Source organism: Trichomycterus rosablanca, chromosome 13 (genome assembly GCF_030014385.1).
Source record: "Trichomycterus rosablanca isolate fTriRos1 chromosome 13, fTriRos1.hap1, whole genome shotgun sequence".
NCBI classification, from domain to species: Eukaryota; Metazoa; Chordata; class Actinopteri; order Siluriformes; family Trichomycteridae; genus Trichomycterus; species Trichomycterus rosablanca.
The window spans coordinates 28,145,165-28,161,708 of record NC_086000.1 but is presented as its reverse complement, the minus strand read 5'-3'; the positions used below and the strand labels follow the sequence as shown (position 1 = coordinate 28,161,708).

The window sequence follows — 16,544 nt, the reverse complement described above, 5'->3', positions numbered from 1 at the left end:
AGGCATGATGCTGAGGCTGAGCTCCACTCCTTCACCACTCCAGCACCACAAATGCTATGACTCACATAGAGCTCGCCTCTCCCTCCCTCGTCCTGTCTGCCGCTCTCCTTCTGCCGTCGTGGCCCCATCCTCGCTTTCTCTTGCTCCGCCTCATTGGTGCTGCCCCCGTTCTATTTCTTTTTTTTTCCCACATCCCTCCCTCCCTCTCATTTTCCTCGCTCTCTCTCTCTCTCTCTCTCTCTCCTCCGCTCGGCTCCAGGCCCATTGGTCGCCTGCTTTCAACCATTATCTCTCGCTTCTCTTTTCTGCCCATCTTCGTCTTTTCGCATCTCTCCCTCCTCGCTCCCTGAACACCCATCAGGTTTTAAAATTATGATTTGCATACAGGAGGGGAAAGGAAGTTTACAGCGTGAGCTCTAAATGAGAGCGTAAGACGGTCTGAAAGAAGACGGCTGTTAGAGGAAGAAAGACAATCAGGACCGATAACAACAAAAAGTTTCACGGGAGAAGCTGTTTCATCACTGGTGAGTCTCTTCATTGATGCTCTCTTGATGCTCACGGTAGTGCTGCGTGTGCTGGCATGCTGAATGGTCTCTGGTATGAAGTATATAATCTTATATAGTTCATCGTTGAAATTAATTGACAGATTTAGTTTGAAAAAGAGCGGAAAAGTATGAAAAACTGTCGTACAAGACTTCAGTCATTCTATCTCAGCTGTTTTATGTTTAATCAACACAAAATTTTAGTTCTGTGTCATTTTTTATTAATATAACTATGGTCCCTATACTTGAGTCTTGTTGCTCTCTATTAACTTTCACCCATTCACTTAGAAACTGCTTTTCCTGTAAACAGAAGTAAACTTCACAGAAGTACTTCTCAGGTCACATATCTTCATGCATCTCCTCCAGAAACTTCTGTAGCCTTGCTGATGTTTGTTTTGTAGGTCACTTTACTTCATATTCCATGTTACTGTGTGAGACTTATTGGTCCCTGCAGTGCAAACAGGGGCAGATTTTGATTATTTCTTTATTGCTTTGGGAGCTGGCAACATGTCCATGCACAACATTGGAACTTTTGGGAGGGCTGAGGGTAAACAGAACATTTTGTAAAGTAAACAGTGTACTGAAAGATAAAGACTTGCCTACAGTGATGCTGGCTGAATTGATTTATGGTTTCAGGTTCTCATACTCAAGTTTATTCTGGTAAATGTCCAGGACGAGCTGTTTGGTCCATCTTTATATTTTTACTTTTGCAACCACATACCTTTCCTGTTATATTTAACTTACATATTATACTAAGTACTAGTGCCAATTTAATGATCATTACAAAACCTTGGACAACATATAATCAACTAATATTAAATCTGTTACAGTAAACTCACAGTATTATGTTTTGCTTTTTTATATGATGATGTTTGGTATCCATAGTATTTCATGCTGAGACTCGTGTTCATCCAGTGCTTTGGATGACTCTTGAGGTCTTTAAAGGCGCTTTATAAATAAACCTGAGTTGAAACCATTGGAGTACCATAAAAATGGTATTAATAAAAGCGTTTAGAAACAATATTATAACTTGGATTATTTAATTATTTCATTTTATTGATATCTGTTGTGTATCACAATTCCTTGCATTCTTTTATCACTTTGATTGGATACTAGATTGGATTCCTTTGCTTAAATCACACTAATACTTGTTTTCACATACTTGTCGTTTATATTCTTGGCTCTTTGTTTATTGTTTTATGCTTATACTTGTTATAAAAAGACAATTTTAATAATCATTAAAATCCAGTAACTTTAATAACATGAATCAACATCTCTAACTCACTTTAAACTGCTGTGCTGTGAAGTGTTTTATTGAAGACATATTGTGCATTCTGTAATACTTGATTTTGCAAAAATACTATGTTACCAAAAGTATATTGACACCTCTCCTAGTTTAGAACTTCAGGTCTTCAATCACGCCCATTGTTAAAAGGTATATAAAATCATTTTTATGTAATAAATCATGATCAATCTGAATAAGGCTGTTCACTCATTCAGGACTGTGGACTGTGTCCCTGTTTACAAAGCAAGATCCCAAAAGACATGTGGGTTGCACAGAACCCTGTCATCTACCTCATCGAACTCCTTTGGGATAGATCAAAATCGAGGCGGTCTCATCCAGCGTCATTGCCTTACCTCACAAATTCCTACAGATACACTTCAAAGTCTAATAGAAAGCCTTCCAGAGTCTGGAGGCTGTTATAGACACTGGGGAAGGGGGGTAATTTTTATATTAATGTCCATGATTTCATTCATTCATAGGATCTTTAACAAGCTCATGGCTCAGGATTAGAAGTCCAAATATTTATTAGCCATACTGTATTCAAGCAATGAAGATTACTAGTTCAAATATATGTAAACAATGTATAAAAAAACATGTTATATACATATGACAGTATAAATGAATATTAAATTGTCCACACTTGTGTTTTTTTAATTTTATATTTTAGTATTTGTCATTCAATATTCAATGCGATATACTTGGCAACCATTTAGTCTTTTAGGTGTGAATGGCACACATGTAATTAACATTATATAACCGGACCTCTCTCGATATACAGATGCACATCATGACTGTAAATGTGTTATTAACAATACAAAATGACAATTTAATTAACTCCAAGACACAGTCTTTTAACGTATATATGACTGATCATCAACTCTTGATTAGTTACATATATGGTTATAAACCGATTTCCTAGCTCACATTGTACACAAGCTAGATCTTCTACATACTGTAAGGAACAGTTGTGCTTTGTTCATCCAGTACTTTCCCAGATCTGTAACTTAATCTACAGGATGTAAAGCAAAGTGTAATCTGGCCATGAGACAAAGTGCACTTTACTGAGTGCTAATGGTCTATATTGTGATAGTTATAAGCACTTGGTTGCAGTGTGAATCAGGCTGATGCATGACTTTGCAATGAGGCTGAAGTTAAGTCCCCACATTTTTAATTAAACCACTTGGAGGCAGCAAGGAAACAGGCTGGATATAGATGTGTAGATTAGTGTAGATCAGGAAATATAAAAAAAAATAAAAACAGAATACCGCCATGAAGGGTTATATTCTTGCTTAAAGTAAACATTGTATTTAATGGTTTATACCAATGGTTAATATATAAATATATACTTGTATTTGCAAATGTGATGAATGTAAACACTGTGATGGACTGCCGATCTGTCCAGGGTGTTGTCTAACAATTCGGTCTTTAAATTGAACCTACCGCGACCTTGACCATAATAAAACAGACTAATTAAAATTTTGTAAATATGATGTAAATATTAATTTATGGTTTAAATTATTTAATGCTCAATTTTAAGCCATAGTTATGAGAAAATTAGATTAAATGTATTTTTAAATACATACATAGTAAGAATGAAAAAAGAAAAAAGAATGAATAAATGAGTGAGTGAATGAATCTATAACTGATCTATAAACCCACTTCATGTATTAATAATGATTTACAAATGCCACATGAGCAGAAAAAAATGATACAGCGGTACCCTGAAACTCAACGGCAGTTGGTTCTGGGAGTGGTGTTGAGTTTTAAAGGCGTTGAATTTCATGGTATTTTTTCCCATAAGGATGTATGGGAAACCTGTTAATGCGTTTCATGGTCCTGTGGAACTACATATATTTTAGGGGGCGGCACACTGTTGCCTCACAGCAAGAAGGTCCTGGGTTCAATCCCCAGGTGGGGCGGTCCGGGTTCTTTCTGTATGGAGTTTGCATGTTCTCCCCGTGTTTGTGTGGGTTTTCTCCCACAGTCCAAAGACATGCAAGTGAGGTAAATTAGAGATACAAATTGTCCATGACTGTGTTCGATATAACCTTGTGAACTGATGAATCTTGTGTAATGAGTAACTACCGTTTCTGTCATGAATGTAACCAAAAGTGTAAAACATGACGTTAAAATCCTAATAAACAAACAAACAAACAAATATTTTAGGTTCATGTAAAATAACATTTTTAACACTTATACACTAAAAATAACACAAATATAATATAAAAACACTGAAATACAATTGAAAAGTTACAAATAAAAAAATACAATAAAACCTGCATTTTACCTTTACTTCTTTATTGTTTCCTTACGCTTCTTCATTGTAAAGATGTTTTATCTTGGAATACCGTATTCCAGTCAGTAAGGGCGCATTCACATGAAAAGCGGCAAAACTGCTTTTTCGCCGGCTGTGCCATTATTTTCTATGGTGAATAAAACTTTACATGACTTATTGTGCTAAAACAAGCAAGAAATTTAGTCTTTAGTGGAGAGAACTTATGAGCAGTAATAATTAAGAGGAAAAAAAACTGAACATGTTGAATTAATGAAAACGTTGAGTTTACCCCAGTGGAAAAAAGAAGTGTACTTAAATTTACTTAAAATATACTAAGATTTGTCTAAGTATACTATAAATAAACTAGCAAATGTCTGTACTTATTTAAAACATGTTAAAAATATATTAATGTCACACTTTGATCAAGTAAACTTTTACCATACTTTTCAAAAATTATCACAAAGTATACTTTTAATAAATACATTAACTTGAAGTATATTTGTCATAAAATTTAAGTTTCATTTAATTTAATATACTTCTCAAATACTTGTTTTTAAATAGATGTTTAGCGTATTGAAGATTAGTATACTTAAGTATAAATTTTTTAAAAATTTTGAATTTAGGGGACGTTGAGTTACAAGGTACCACTGTAAATGTAAAGCTTTTCTTTTACCCATAACATAATCACAATTTTATTACTGCAAAGTTATTTCAAATGATAACTTATTTTATTTTATTAGATGCCATGGCTAAATTAACAGTAATGTTAATACAAATACAGTATTAATACAGTATTACAGCAGTGTTTAGTAGAGTATTACACATTGTATACAGTACCAGATACATAGATGTCTCAGATCTTTACTGAATTAGAAGCTATTTCTGGATGATGTGTGGGAACATTACAGTACATGTACAGTCTGTATGTGCATGTAGGTAGTGAAACAGAGTAAAAAAAGTCTCCGGTAGTGTAACTACATCAATTATCTATTTTTATTTTTTGCAAAATTAGAGAAAATGCTTTCAAGATGTCAGCAGTTAAAAACAAACTGATGTACAATAAGGCCACACTGTTTTCATTTTAAGAACCGAGTAAATTATGCAGACGTGAAGTGATATATGCTCCTCTTTACGTTTCATTCATTAATGTCAGTGCTGTTGACACACTGGTTATGCTGGAATCCTCTTTAGGACTTTATTTCAAATGCCGCAGCTCTGACTTAAAGTGTTATCAATTGTGTTTGTGTAAAATCATTTAGGCAGAAAATATGTTAATCAGCAATTGTAGAGGATTCTTGTGGTAAATGGTTGCAAATCTATTATAATAGTTAGCAGTAATGATGGCATGGCTCATTTTTCTAATATAAAACAATAATTCTGCTTTAATACTTGCAATACAAGATTAATTTATTAATAATATCATTATTAATTACCATAGGACTTAAAGTTCTCAGGCGCCACAATGGTGCAGCATTGACCCGATGTTTGAATTCTGTATGCCATCTGGCAAGGCTATCTGAACTCTGAGCCATGAATGCACTCACCTTTCACATGACGGCTACCAAAGTTTAAGGTAGGGACTAACATGTGCTTCCTCTGAGAATTCTAATATTCACCAGCATGTTGACTGTGTCGCCTGTCTTTGATTTGTAAGTAGAACATGAGCTGGCAAAAGCCCCCTTTTACCATTCCAAATATCAGGCTCAAACTATCATATGATGATAAAACACCTTAGAGAAGACGAACATTGACATTTACATTTTGAGCACTCTTTATCCACAATTGAGGGTTGGTGGCTCAGTGGGTAGCACTGTCGCCTCACAGCAAAAAGGTCATGGGTTCAATCCCCAGGAGGGGCGGTCTGGGTCCTTTCTGTGTGGAGTTTTCATGTCTGTATGGGTTTCATCCGGGAGCTCCAGTTTCCTTCAAAAGTCCAAAGACATGCAAGTGGGGTGAATTGGAGATACAAAATTGTCCATGACGTGTTTGGGATATTGAACATATTATGTTGAGCTGTTATATTTCATACTACAGTGGTACCTTGAAACTCAATGTCAATTGGTTCTGGGTAAAAGATGTTGAGTTTTAAGGTATTTTTTTCCCATAAGGTTGTATGGGAAACTTGTTAATGCATTTCATGGTCCCGTGGACTTGCATATGTTTTAGGCTTATGTAAAATAAAAGGGTTGTTTTGACACTTACACACTGAAAATAACACAAATATAATATTGAGTTTCAAGGTTGAGTTTAAGGGAAACGTTGAGTTAAAGGGTACACATTTCTCAACGAAGGGCGTCAAGTTTCAAAGATTTTGAGTTTAGGGGACGTTGAGTTACAAGGTACTTCTGCATATGTTACGCATCAACTATATAAAAACTGTTGTAAATTAAACTATCCTAATCAACTTTGTTCTTTCGTTAACCACTAATTAAAAGCAGTAAATTACATCTCTCTTTATGGAACTCTTAGTCCTCCAGGATTATTTATTTACGTTTTTTTTTTTTTTTACTCTGATCTCAGCAAAGCTGCCTATAGACAACTTTACCTTGTACAAACACTACACATTCACTCAACAGTGGTAGCCTAGTGGGTACAGCTTTGAGCTATAAATCCAAAGTTTAAGAGTTTGAAGCTTAGCTCTGCCATGCAGCGACTGTTGGGTCCTTGAGCAGGGTCCTTAAACCTCTCGGCTTAAGGTCAGCCGTACAATGGCTGACCCTGCATTCTGACCCCTTCTTCCAAGCAAGCTGGGATATGCTAAAAAATTTCGTTGTACTGCACACATGTATATTTTTATATGAATCCTATCCTAAAGCGGTGTTGCAGTGGGTACAGTTCATCTAGGAAACATCCAAAACAGGGTCTTCAGTCCAACACGGACACACAGAAAGGACTTAGACCACTCCTTCTGGGAATCAATCCCAGGGCCACAGTGCAACCGCCCTATACACATACATTTCTATCGGATTTGGTTTTGATTCGAGTACATGCAATTTGTAAAACCTTATCTTTACGAATAGTTACACAGACCAGGCTAAAGTGTAAGTAAGCATTATTTTAATAAAATGACAGGACGTTGAGCATGAAAGCGTGCCAAAGCAAGCCTTCTGTTTGTAATATGCCACAGAGACAAAGCAATGTGATTACATTATGTAGGGATAGCCTGGCACTTCTGTGACCTGAGTGCTGGAAAAAACACTTCGCTTCCTAGGTAGCACTCAACACACTGGTGACTCTTAATGGGTGAGTCTTAATAATAACACCTTGCATAGAAAGAACCTAGCTTGGTATTAATGTTGCATATGTAGATGATTACTAAATGGTGGACAGAAAGATTGCCTTCAACTTTGTCTTTGTTTTAAATTGTAAAATTTGCTGATATTTTATTATTATATGTGTAAAGCTGTACAGTTTATTAGCAGTACAGCAATTCATTGGCCTGAATAGAATATAATATTAAGATATACACCGATCAGGCATAACATTATGACTACCTCCTTGTTTCTACACTCACTGTCCAGTTTATCAGCTCCACTTACCATATAGAAACGCTTTGTAGTTCTACAATTACTGACTGTAGTCCATCTATGTCTCTACATACTTTTAAGCCTGCTTTCACCCTGTTCTTTAATGGTCAGGACCCCCACAGGACCCCCACAGGACCCCCACAGAGCAGGTATTATTTAGGTGGTGGATCATTCTTAGCATTGCAGTGACAATGACATGGTGGTGGTGTGTTAGTGTATGTTGTTCTGGTATAAGTGGATCAGACACAGCAGCGCTGCTGGAGTTTTTCAATATTGTGTCCACACACTGTCCACTCTATTAGACACTCCTACCTAGTTGGTCCACCTTGTAGATGTAAAGTCAGAGACGATCGCTCATCTATTGCTGCTGTTTGAGTTGGTCATCTGAGACCTTCATCAGTGGTCACAGGACACGGGGAGCTGTTGGCTGGGTATTTTTGGTTGGTGGACTATTCTCAGTCCAGCAGTGACAGTGAGGTGTTTAAAAACTCTTATTTATTCATATCAGCACAACACACACTAACACACCACCATTATGCCAGTGTCACTGCAGTACTGAGAATGATCCACCACCCAAATAATACCTGCTCTGTAGTGGTCCTGTGGGGGTCCTGACCATTGAAGAACAGAGTAAAAGGAGGTTAAAAAGTATTTAGAGAAATAGATGGACTACAGTCAAACTACAAAGTGCTTCTATATGGTAAGTGGAGCTGATAAAATGGACAGTGAGTGTTGAAACAAGGAGGTGGTTTTAATGTTATGGCTGATCAGTGTATGTCGAACAGTTTACTTTATTGCCATTTTTCATTGTATTGTTTTAGTTCATGGCAGATGTTCCTAAACATGTGTAATAAACAATACATTTGTATATGTTAATAACTGCAATATTCAAATCCCTTGTTAGTGGTTTTGAGTTCCTCACTGTCCTCTAATTCTGAAACTCTTCCTAATCTGCGTACGATTTTGTCTGTTTTACTAATTAGCATAATTATATTTCCTGTTTATATTTCCAGCTGACAGAGTGGCTAATAATGTCTGTTGATTTGCTACTTCTATTTGGTTAGTCTACTCACGCTGCCTGTGTTTTCACTCTTACATTGTTGTGCACTTTATAATGTTTTACCATCTTTTTTCTAGAAAATGATACAAAGTACCAAAGAGATATTTCCTAGATAATGACGCTAATTATTATTGAGTTTAGGTGTTTTAATAGTAAAATATACTGTATAATAATAAATAACAGAGTTTCTTACATTTACTTTGACTTTTATTTGATTGCAGACAGAATGAACCTGGTCAACTTCATTTCATTTATTAATAAACATCCATTACTGCATTTTAGGCCTGCAACACATTTAAAAAAAAGTTGGGACAGTAAAGCATTTACCACTTTGTAATGTTGCCATTCCCTTTCACCACACTTAAGACGTGTTGGCAGGAAGAATGGGACAAAATAAAACCTAAAACACTAAATCACTTGGTCTCCTCGGTGCGAAAACGTCTTTTAAGATGTAACAGTACGGGGTCGTCATTGTCACATTTTTCATTTCAAAATTCTCCACACATTCTCTATTGGGGACAGGTCAGGCAGGCTAGTCCAGTACCCGTACCCTCTTCTTCTGCAGCCATGCCTTTGTAATGTGTGCAGCATGTGGTTTTGCATTGTCTTGTTGAACAATGCATGAATGTTCCTGGAAAAGATGACGTCTTGAAGGCAGCATATGTTGCTCAAAGATCTCGATGTACTTTTCTGCATTAATGCTACCATCACAGAAGTGTAAATGACCTTTGCCAAGGGCACTGACACAGTTCCATACCATAACAGACCCTGGCTTTTGGACTTGTTGCTGATAACAGTCTGGATGGTCCTTTTTGTCTTTGGTTTGAAGCATACAGTGTCCATTTTTTCCAAAAAAGAGCTGGAATGCTGATTCATCTGACCACAATACACCTTTCCTGGATGCTGCTTTTGTACCAAACCATGATTACCATCATCTGTTTGGATTTACATCATTATTTTAAACCTCATTACTAGCCCTAAATTCCCCCTGTTCCAACTTTTTTTGGAATGTGTTGCAGGCCTGAAATGCAGGAATGGAAGTTTAATAATAAATGAAATGAAGTTGAGCAGATAAAACATAAAATATCTCAGGTTCATCCAGTCTGCACTCAAATAAAAGTCAAAGTAAATGTAAGAAACACTGCATTTTTATTTTATTTGCATTTTCCATACTGTCCCAACTTTTTCTGATTTGGTATTGTACATTGTAATTTACATAGTCTTGAGTTCTAAATCAGTATAAGTTTACATAGATTGTTAAATAAATACTGACTGTATGATTACTTATTGATATTCACTTTTCATGCTCATAATCACGTTTGTTACTTAGTCTTTGGTCGGAAACACATGACCCCTCGACACGACAATAGAGAATGGTTTAGATGGCCCCTCATATATTATACTAACAGACATGTCCTACTCATAAACAGCATTTTTGTGAATATACAGCCACAGAAAGGTATTTAAATGGATGGCAAAACAAACTGTGGGATGGAATTAGCAAAGATCATTATCTAAAGAGCAGATAAACCTTGCTGTGGAAGCTAATTTGATTTAGATATCTTGCAATCTTGAACGGCTGAGAATTCAAACAAAGGACTCAGTAAAATGATGAAAATAAGTGAGGCTCAATTCTCAAAATCAAATGATGGTGTCAATATTTACTGTTCTGCTGGAAGCGAGAGAGTTTCTCCTGCTCAGGCATTGATTCTTATCGGTTTCTAGACGTAAAGGCCGGATGAGTGATTGAGTTCACGCTTCCCATGCACACCATTAAAACTCCTCCTGTCTTCGTTCATCCACCCAAAAAACGCTGCCTCGATTCCCAGACACTCCGCAGAGGAAAAAAATGATATATATCCACACAGCTAGGACAATTAAAAATCAATCTGGACCAGGGTTCGGGGTTGTAATAGGAAGTGCAGAAAGCGGAGAGGAGGCTGATTAATACCTGCTCTCACCTTGTGCTATAACAAGCCCCCACAGAAATTTGGCTCACCTACACATACAAGGCTTACCTGTGCTGGCTTCTGCTGATGAGACATAATCCCATCCCTCCAAAATCCAAACAATTCACTTAATATATCCATAACAAATGAGACTTTGGGTAGAATTTTAAATAGTCTTAAATGCATGTAAAATGTAAAACAGCCCTAAATATATAGAAGAAATTGCAGTTTATTTAATACATTTTAAAATAGTATACGTATAGCTCTCAGACTGAATCACAAAGGTAATGGTTTATGATGCAATACAATGCACTTTTTTAAACATACAAAATTAGAATAAATAAATAATTGAATGCATAATAGCAAAAATAAAACTTTTTTTTTTTTTTATCAGAATTTTTTTTTTCTTTTAGGCCTAAATCAATAAATCAAAACAATTAAATTAATTAATTAATACTGTTAATCTAAAATAATTACCCCAGTTAAATTAAATTCATTAATAAAGAATCAACTTGTCAAAGTAAAAAAGAAACCTATTACTTATAAAACATATATGTTTTTCTTTTTGTCTAATTTATCTTGAGCATTTTGTCAGGCTATGTAATTTTGTTAGTCTTTGTAATTGTTTTCCCTAGATACCATTACGAGGCAAGCTATTTATTTATTTATTTATTTATTCATTTTAAATAATTTTTATGAAAAGCAAAATGAGAGCCCATCTATTAGATTTGAAACAAGCATTTGTGTTGTCTGTTAGCATGAAAAAAAAAAGCTTCTATTTTTTAATTTAGCACAAACTGGGAGTTTTTTTTGTCAATGAATAATTAAAATAAATATTATTATTATTATTATTATTATTATTATTAATAATTTATTTTTATTAGTAGTAGACATAGTAGGAACCTGATATTATTTATATTTTGACTTGGTTTTGATTTCATATAGCTATTTTTTGCCTTACACTTAACATAGTACTTTACTTGCAGTTATTTAGTTAGTTAATTAGATAGATAGTCAGTTTTTCTAATAAACCGTTAAATTAAATTTATTAACAAAGAATCAACTTGTCAAGCTAAAAAGAAACCTGTTACTTATAAAACAGGTTTTAAAAAAACTATAATCGGGGCACCCAGATCCTCAGTTCGAAACTCGGCTGGGCGCCATCTAGCGGGCATAGTTGGCAGTGCCTGCAGCAGACACAGTTCTGCTAGAGCGGGATGAACGGACTATGTGGGTGGGGTCTTCAAACGTTGTGTAAGGACCCTGATTCGCAGATAGAGAGGCGCCTGTGCAGAATGCATAGGTGAAAAAGGGTTCTGCAAAGGGCTGCACGCAGGTCGGAAAAAGTGTGAGCAGCAATATACCCACCTTGACTGCAATCAGGGATCCCCCAGCAGCGGAAGGCAAATCGACTACGCTAAATTGGGAGAATTTGGAGAAAATGCATAAATAAAATAGAGAAAAAAAACTATAATAAAATCATTTGTCATAACATATTTGTTAATGTGTAATAACATGCTTATTACATATGTTAGAAACTTAAAATTAAAAACTCTTCTTGTAAAATAACACAAGTTATGTTATATTAGAAATACTAGTGATTAACATTTCATGGACTAGGCCTGTCAAATTTCTGCAAAAAATACAAAAATATTTAATTACTTTAAATGTAAATCTTTGTTTTCTAGTGCACATTAATGCTTTTACAACCTGGTCATTTATTTATTTTTATTTATTCATATATTTATTAATTGCACTTATTTAAAATAGTTCACTGGTTTTTATATTTATTTATTTATTTTATTTTTTAAAATTTTTATTAATCTTTTTAATATTTATATTTATGCAGGAATATTTGTAATTTATTACAGCTCAGGCATCTTTTTAATACATATGCTTACTACATTGTATTATCCTTTTTATTAACATGTGACAGCACAATGATGCAGTAGGTAGTTGGTGCTTGCCTCCAGTTGGTTGAGTTTAGCATGTTCTCCTCTTATCATTGTGGTGGAGGTGGATTTTCCTAGGGTTCAAAGAGTCTAAACTGGTAAAATTGTGTGTGATCACTGACATTATTGCATAGTTATTTAAAATAAATTTGCTGTCTGATTGATAACTGAGTTGCACAGTGGCACAGCTGTAAGGGTAAGTGCTGCATAGCAATGTGGATTTAATGTGGGTTCAGGGGACTTTGGTTTAGTTATTTCATTGCTAAGTGTTTTGTATGTTCTTCACATGTCTTTACTGGCCTCCTCTAGGTACTTACGTTTCCTCTTCCAAAAACATAAAGAACTTTATTGATCACAATGCAACATAATGCTTAAAAAATTGCAGCCCCTATTATCAGCACATTATGAGCATGGAATGCAGCCATCAGCCCATCTCCTACCAACCACACACATACTGACATCTGTCATTAGCACTTAGCTCAGAAACTGGCTCTACTGTCTCTATCAGGACTCACAGAGATTAGCTTGTATTTATTATTTTATTATACACTTGGTTTTATTCCTTTCCTTTCATTCACATCCTCCAGAGAGAAATAAAACTATCGCAAAGCTATAAGGATGTCATGGAAATTGTTAGAAATCCTTATTTGAGAGTCCCACCTGGATTTTTAAACTAGTCGTTTCAGTGGCAGTAGTATTTCTTCTACATGTACCTCATGTGCATGAAAAAAAAGCATAAAGTGAAGCAGAAACAATCTTCCCCACAGAGCTGAGAAAAGCGACACAATATTAGAAAATGATTACAAAACATACATCCATTATTCATCAGGCATGGTGGTGAGGGTACATGTGTCTGATTTCTGCCTGCTCTTTAAATCACATTTGTCACTTTAGATCACTGTAAAATCTCAGGGTCACGCGACCGCAATATTGGTTGAATATTACACTGTCTAATGGATAATTGTTAATGGCAAGTGACACTGGTCAGGATAAATGTGACACTAAGCGGCTGGCAAAGTGGTAGCAAGGATTAAAAAAAATGAAGCAGCTCTAAAAATTCTTATCTTTTTCATCTTTTTTTTTCTATTTTGACCGATAAATTGCACAAAAAAGAATAAGCCCGTAAAAGTAGTGATGTTTTACAGTAATAAACCACCCTCTCACAAATTGTATACAGTATACTGTAGAGGTAATGACATCTGATTTATTGCTTTTAAATAAATAATAATAATTTAAAAATCTTACTGCAAAGATCTATTATCAGTAGAAATTTTTAAGTTGTCCACAAAAATCACACCGCATTAAAATTGTTTCAGGCTTTATATGTTTCTCTGTTTGTCTAATTTGTCTTGAGCATTTTGTCAGGCTCTATTTTATTTTGCACTAATGACTTTGCACTAATGACTTGGTAAAAATATAAATTTTTAATAATTTTAAGTAAAGCAAAATAAGCGCCCATCTATCTGATTTAAAACAAGCATTTGCTACTTGCATGAAAAAAAAAAATACTTCTATCTTTGAATTCAGCAAAAACTTTGAGAGTTTTAAGGTCATGTTTAATTAAAATAAATTATTATAATTATTATTCTGTTTTATTAAATTATATTATTATTATTGTTTTATTAAATTATATTATTATTATTATTGTTATTATTATTCTGTTTTATTAAATATATTATTATTATTATTATTATTTTATTATTATTATTATTAGAAGTAGTAGGAACCTGATTTTGTTTATATTTTGGTCTTGATTTCATATAGCTATTTTTTTGCATTGCACCTAAGATAGTACTTTACTTCCAGTTATTTAGTTAGTTAGTTTATTAGTCAGACAGACAGACAGACAGACAGACAGACAGACAGACAGACAGACAGACAGACAGATAGTTTTTCTAATAAATCGTTGGGTAGGTACTATTATCTAAAGAAAAACCTAAAGTACAAATTAATTAAAATTTCAAGAAGCTATAAAGACTTTTTTCTGCCTTACAGCTAAGGTAGTATACTTTACTTTCAGTTATTTAGTTAGTTAGACAGACAGACAGACAGATAGAGAGAGAGATTTTTCCCAATAAATCGTTTGGCAGATACTCTTATCTAAAAAAAAAAATATAATGAAGTTCAGGATAAGAACCTAGCCGTGTGCAAGTACACTAGGGCACAATAAACCCTCAGAGATTTGCAGGCCAAGTGCTATGAAGCTGAAGTAAATGTTACATTCTTTGAGCTCTTGCAGGTATGCACGTATAATAAGAATGAATTCAAGCTCTAGAGGCGTCACACAGATCAGGATCAATAATCTAAATAGTTTGTCTGCTTTTGTCCAACCGAGGTGAAACCGTAATGCTTTGGATCACCATTCAAACGAATACAATGTTTAAAACGCTGACATATTTCAGACGACAATTGAAGCGCACTTATTGTTGATTGCATCTCTTTTCAGCTTATCAAAACTTTTTGTTGTTCCCAGCAGAATAACCGGCTGGGTACGAGTGGGATTACTTTAAGATATTGATTTGTTTTTTTTCTTTTTTCGTTTGCCTTTCAGAAAAGCATGGCAGCAGCATTTTGACATTTTGTTAAAATGACTCATTTTCCACCTGCACCATTTCACTGAGTGACCTCAATCACTGAGTCTAAGTCTTGCTACAAGATCAAACTTATTTGTGCTCTCAAGGAGTCAAAAAGGCCTTGAAGTCTGAGCTGTATACACTAAACATATTTTTGTGAAGTAAACCTTTCAATTAGTAACCGGGGTAAGTAAAGTCATCTCATAGTCTACTTCATTTATTCTTTTTTTTCAATATTATTTTACAACCCCAAATCAGAAAAAGTTGGGACAGCATGGAAAATGCAAATAATAAAAAAACACAGAGTTTCTTACATTTACTTTGCAGACAGGATGAACCTGATATATTTCATGTTTTATCTGCTCAACTTCATTTCATTTATTAATAAACATCCATCCCTGCATTTCAGGCCTGCAACACATTCCAAAAGAAAGTTGGGACAGTAAAGCATTTACCACTTTGTAATGTTGCCATTCCTTTTCATCACACTTAAAAAACATTTTGGCACCGAGGAGACCAAGTGATTTAGTGTTTCAGCTTTTAATTTGTCTCATTCTTCCTGCAAACACGTCTTAAGATGTGCAACAGTACGGGGTCAGCGTTGTCACATTTTTCCTTTCAAAATTCTCCACACATTCTCTATCGGGGACAGGTCAGGACTGCAGGCAGACCAATTCAGTACCCGTACCCTCTTCTTTCGCAGCCATGCCTTTGTAATGTCCCTGGAAAAGATGACATCTTGAAGGCAGCATATGTTGCTCTAAGATCTCAATGTACTTTTCTGCATTAATGCTGCCATCACAGAAGTGTAAATGACCTTTGCCAAAGCACTGACACAGCCCCATACCATGACAGACCCTGGCTTTTGGACTTGTTGCTGATAACAGTCTGGATGGTCCTTTTCGTCTTTGGTCCAGAGCACAGTGTTAATTTTTTTCCAAAAAAGACCTGGAATGCTGATTCATCTGACCACAATACACGTTTCCATTGTGTGATGGTCCATCCTAGATGCCTCCGAGCCCAGAGAAGTTGACGCCGCTTCTGGACATGGTTAACATAAGGCTTCTTTTTTTGTACAGTAAAGTTTTAAGTGGCATTTGTGCATGTAACTCTGTATTGTAGTGCTTGACAAAGGTTTGCCAAAGTAATCCCTCACCCATGTGGTTATATCAGCTATTGTTGAGTGGCGGTTCTTGATGCAGTGCCCTCTGAGGGATCGAAGATCACAAACGTTTAAGCTTGAGCCCTTGGCCTTTACACACTGAAATTCCTCCCGATTCCTTGAATGATTTAATGATATTATGCACTGTAGAGGGAGAAATATGCAAATCCCTTCCAATCTTTCTTTGAGGTTCATTGTTTTTTAAACATTTCAATCATT

At 35.2% G+C, this 16,544-nt stretch overlaps 1 protein-coding gene across 1 annotated transcript in view; it reads left to right on the top strand.

Annotated features, from left to right (window-relative positions):
* Window positions 1–385: 385 nt before the first annotated feature.
* The window catches only part of myt1lb (myelin transcription factor 1-like, b), a 195,659-nt gene continuing 179,500 nt past the window's right edge, over window positions 386–16,544 (top strand). The window contains exon 1 of the mRNA XM_063006723.1: window positions 386–524. The gene's annotated coding sequence lies outside the window, so the exon portion shown is untranslated. The remainder of the gene's footprint in view (window positions 525–16,544) is intronic.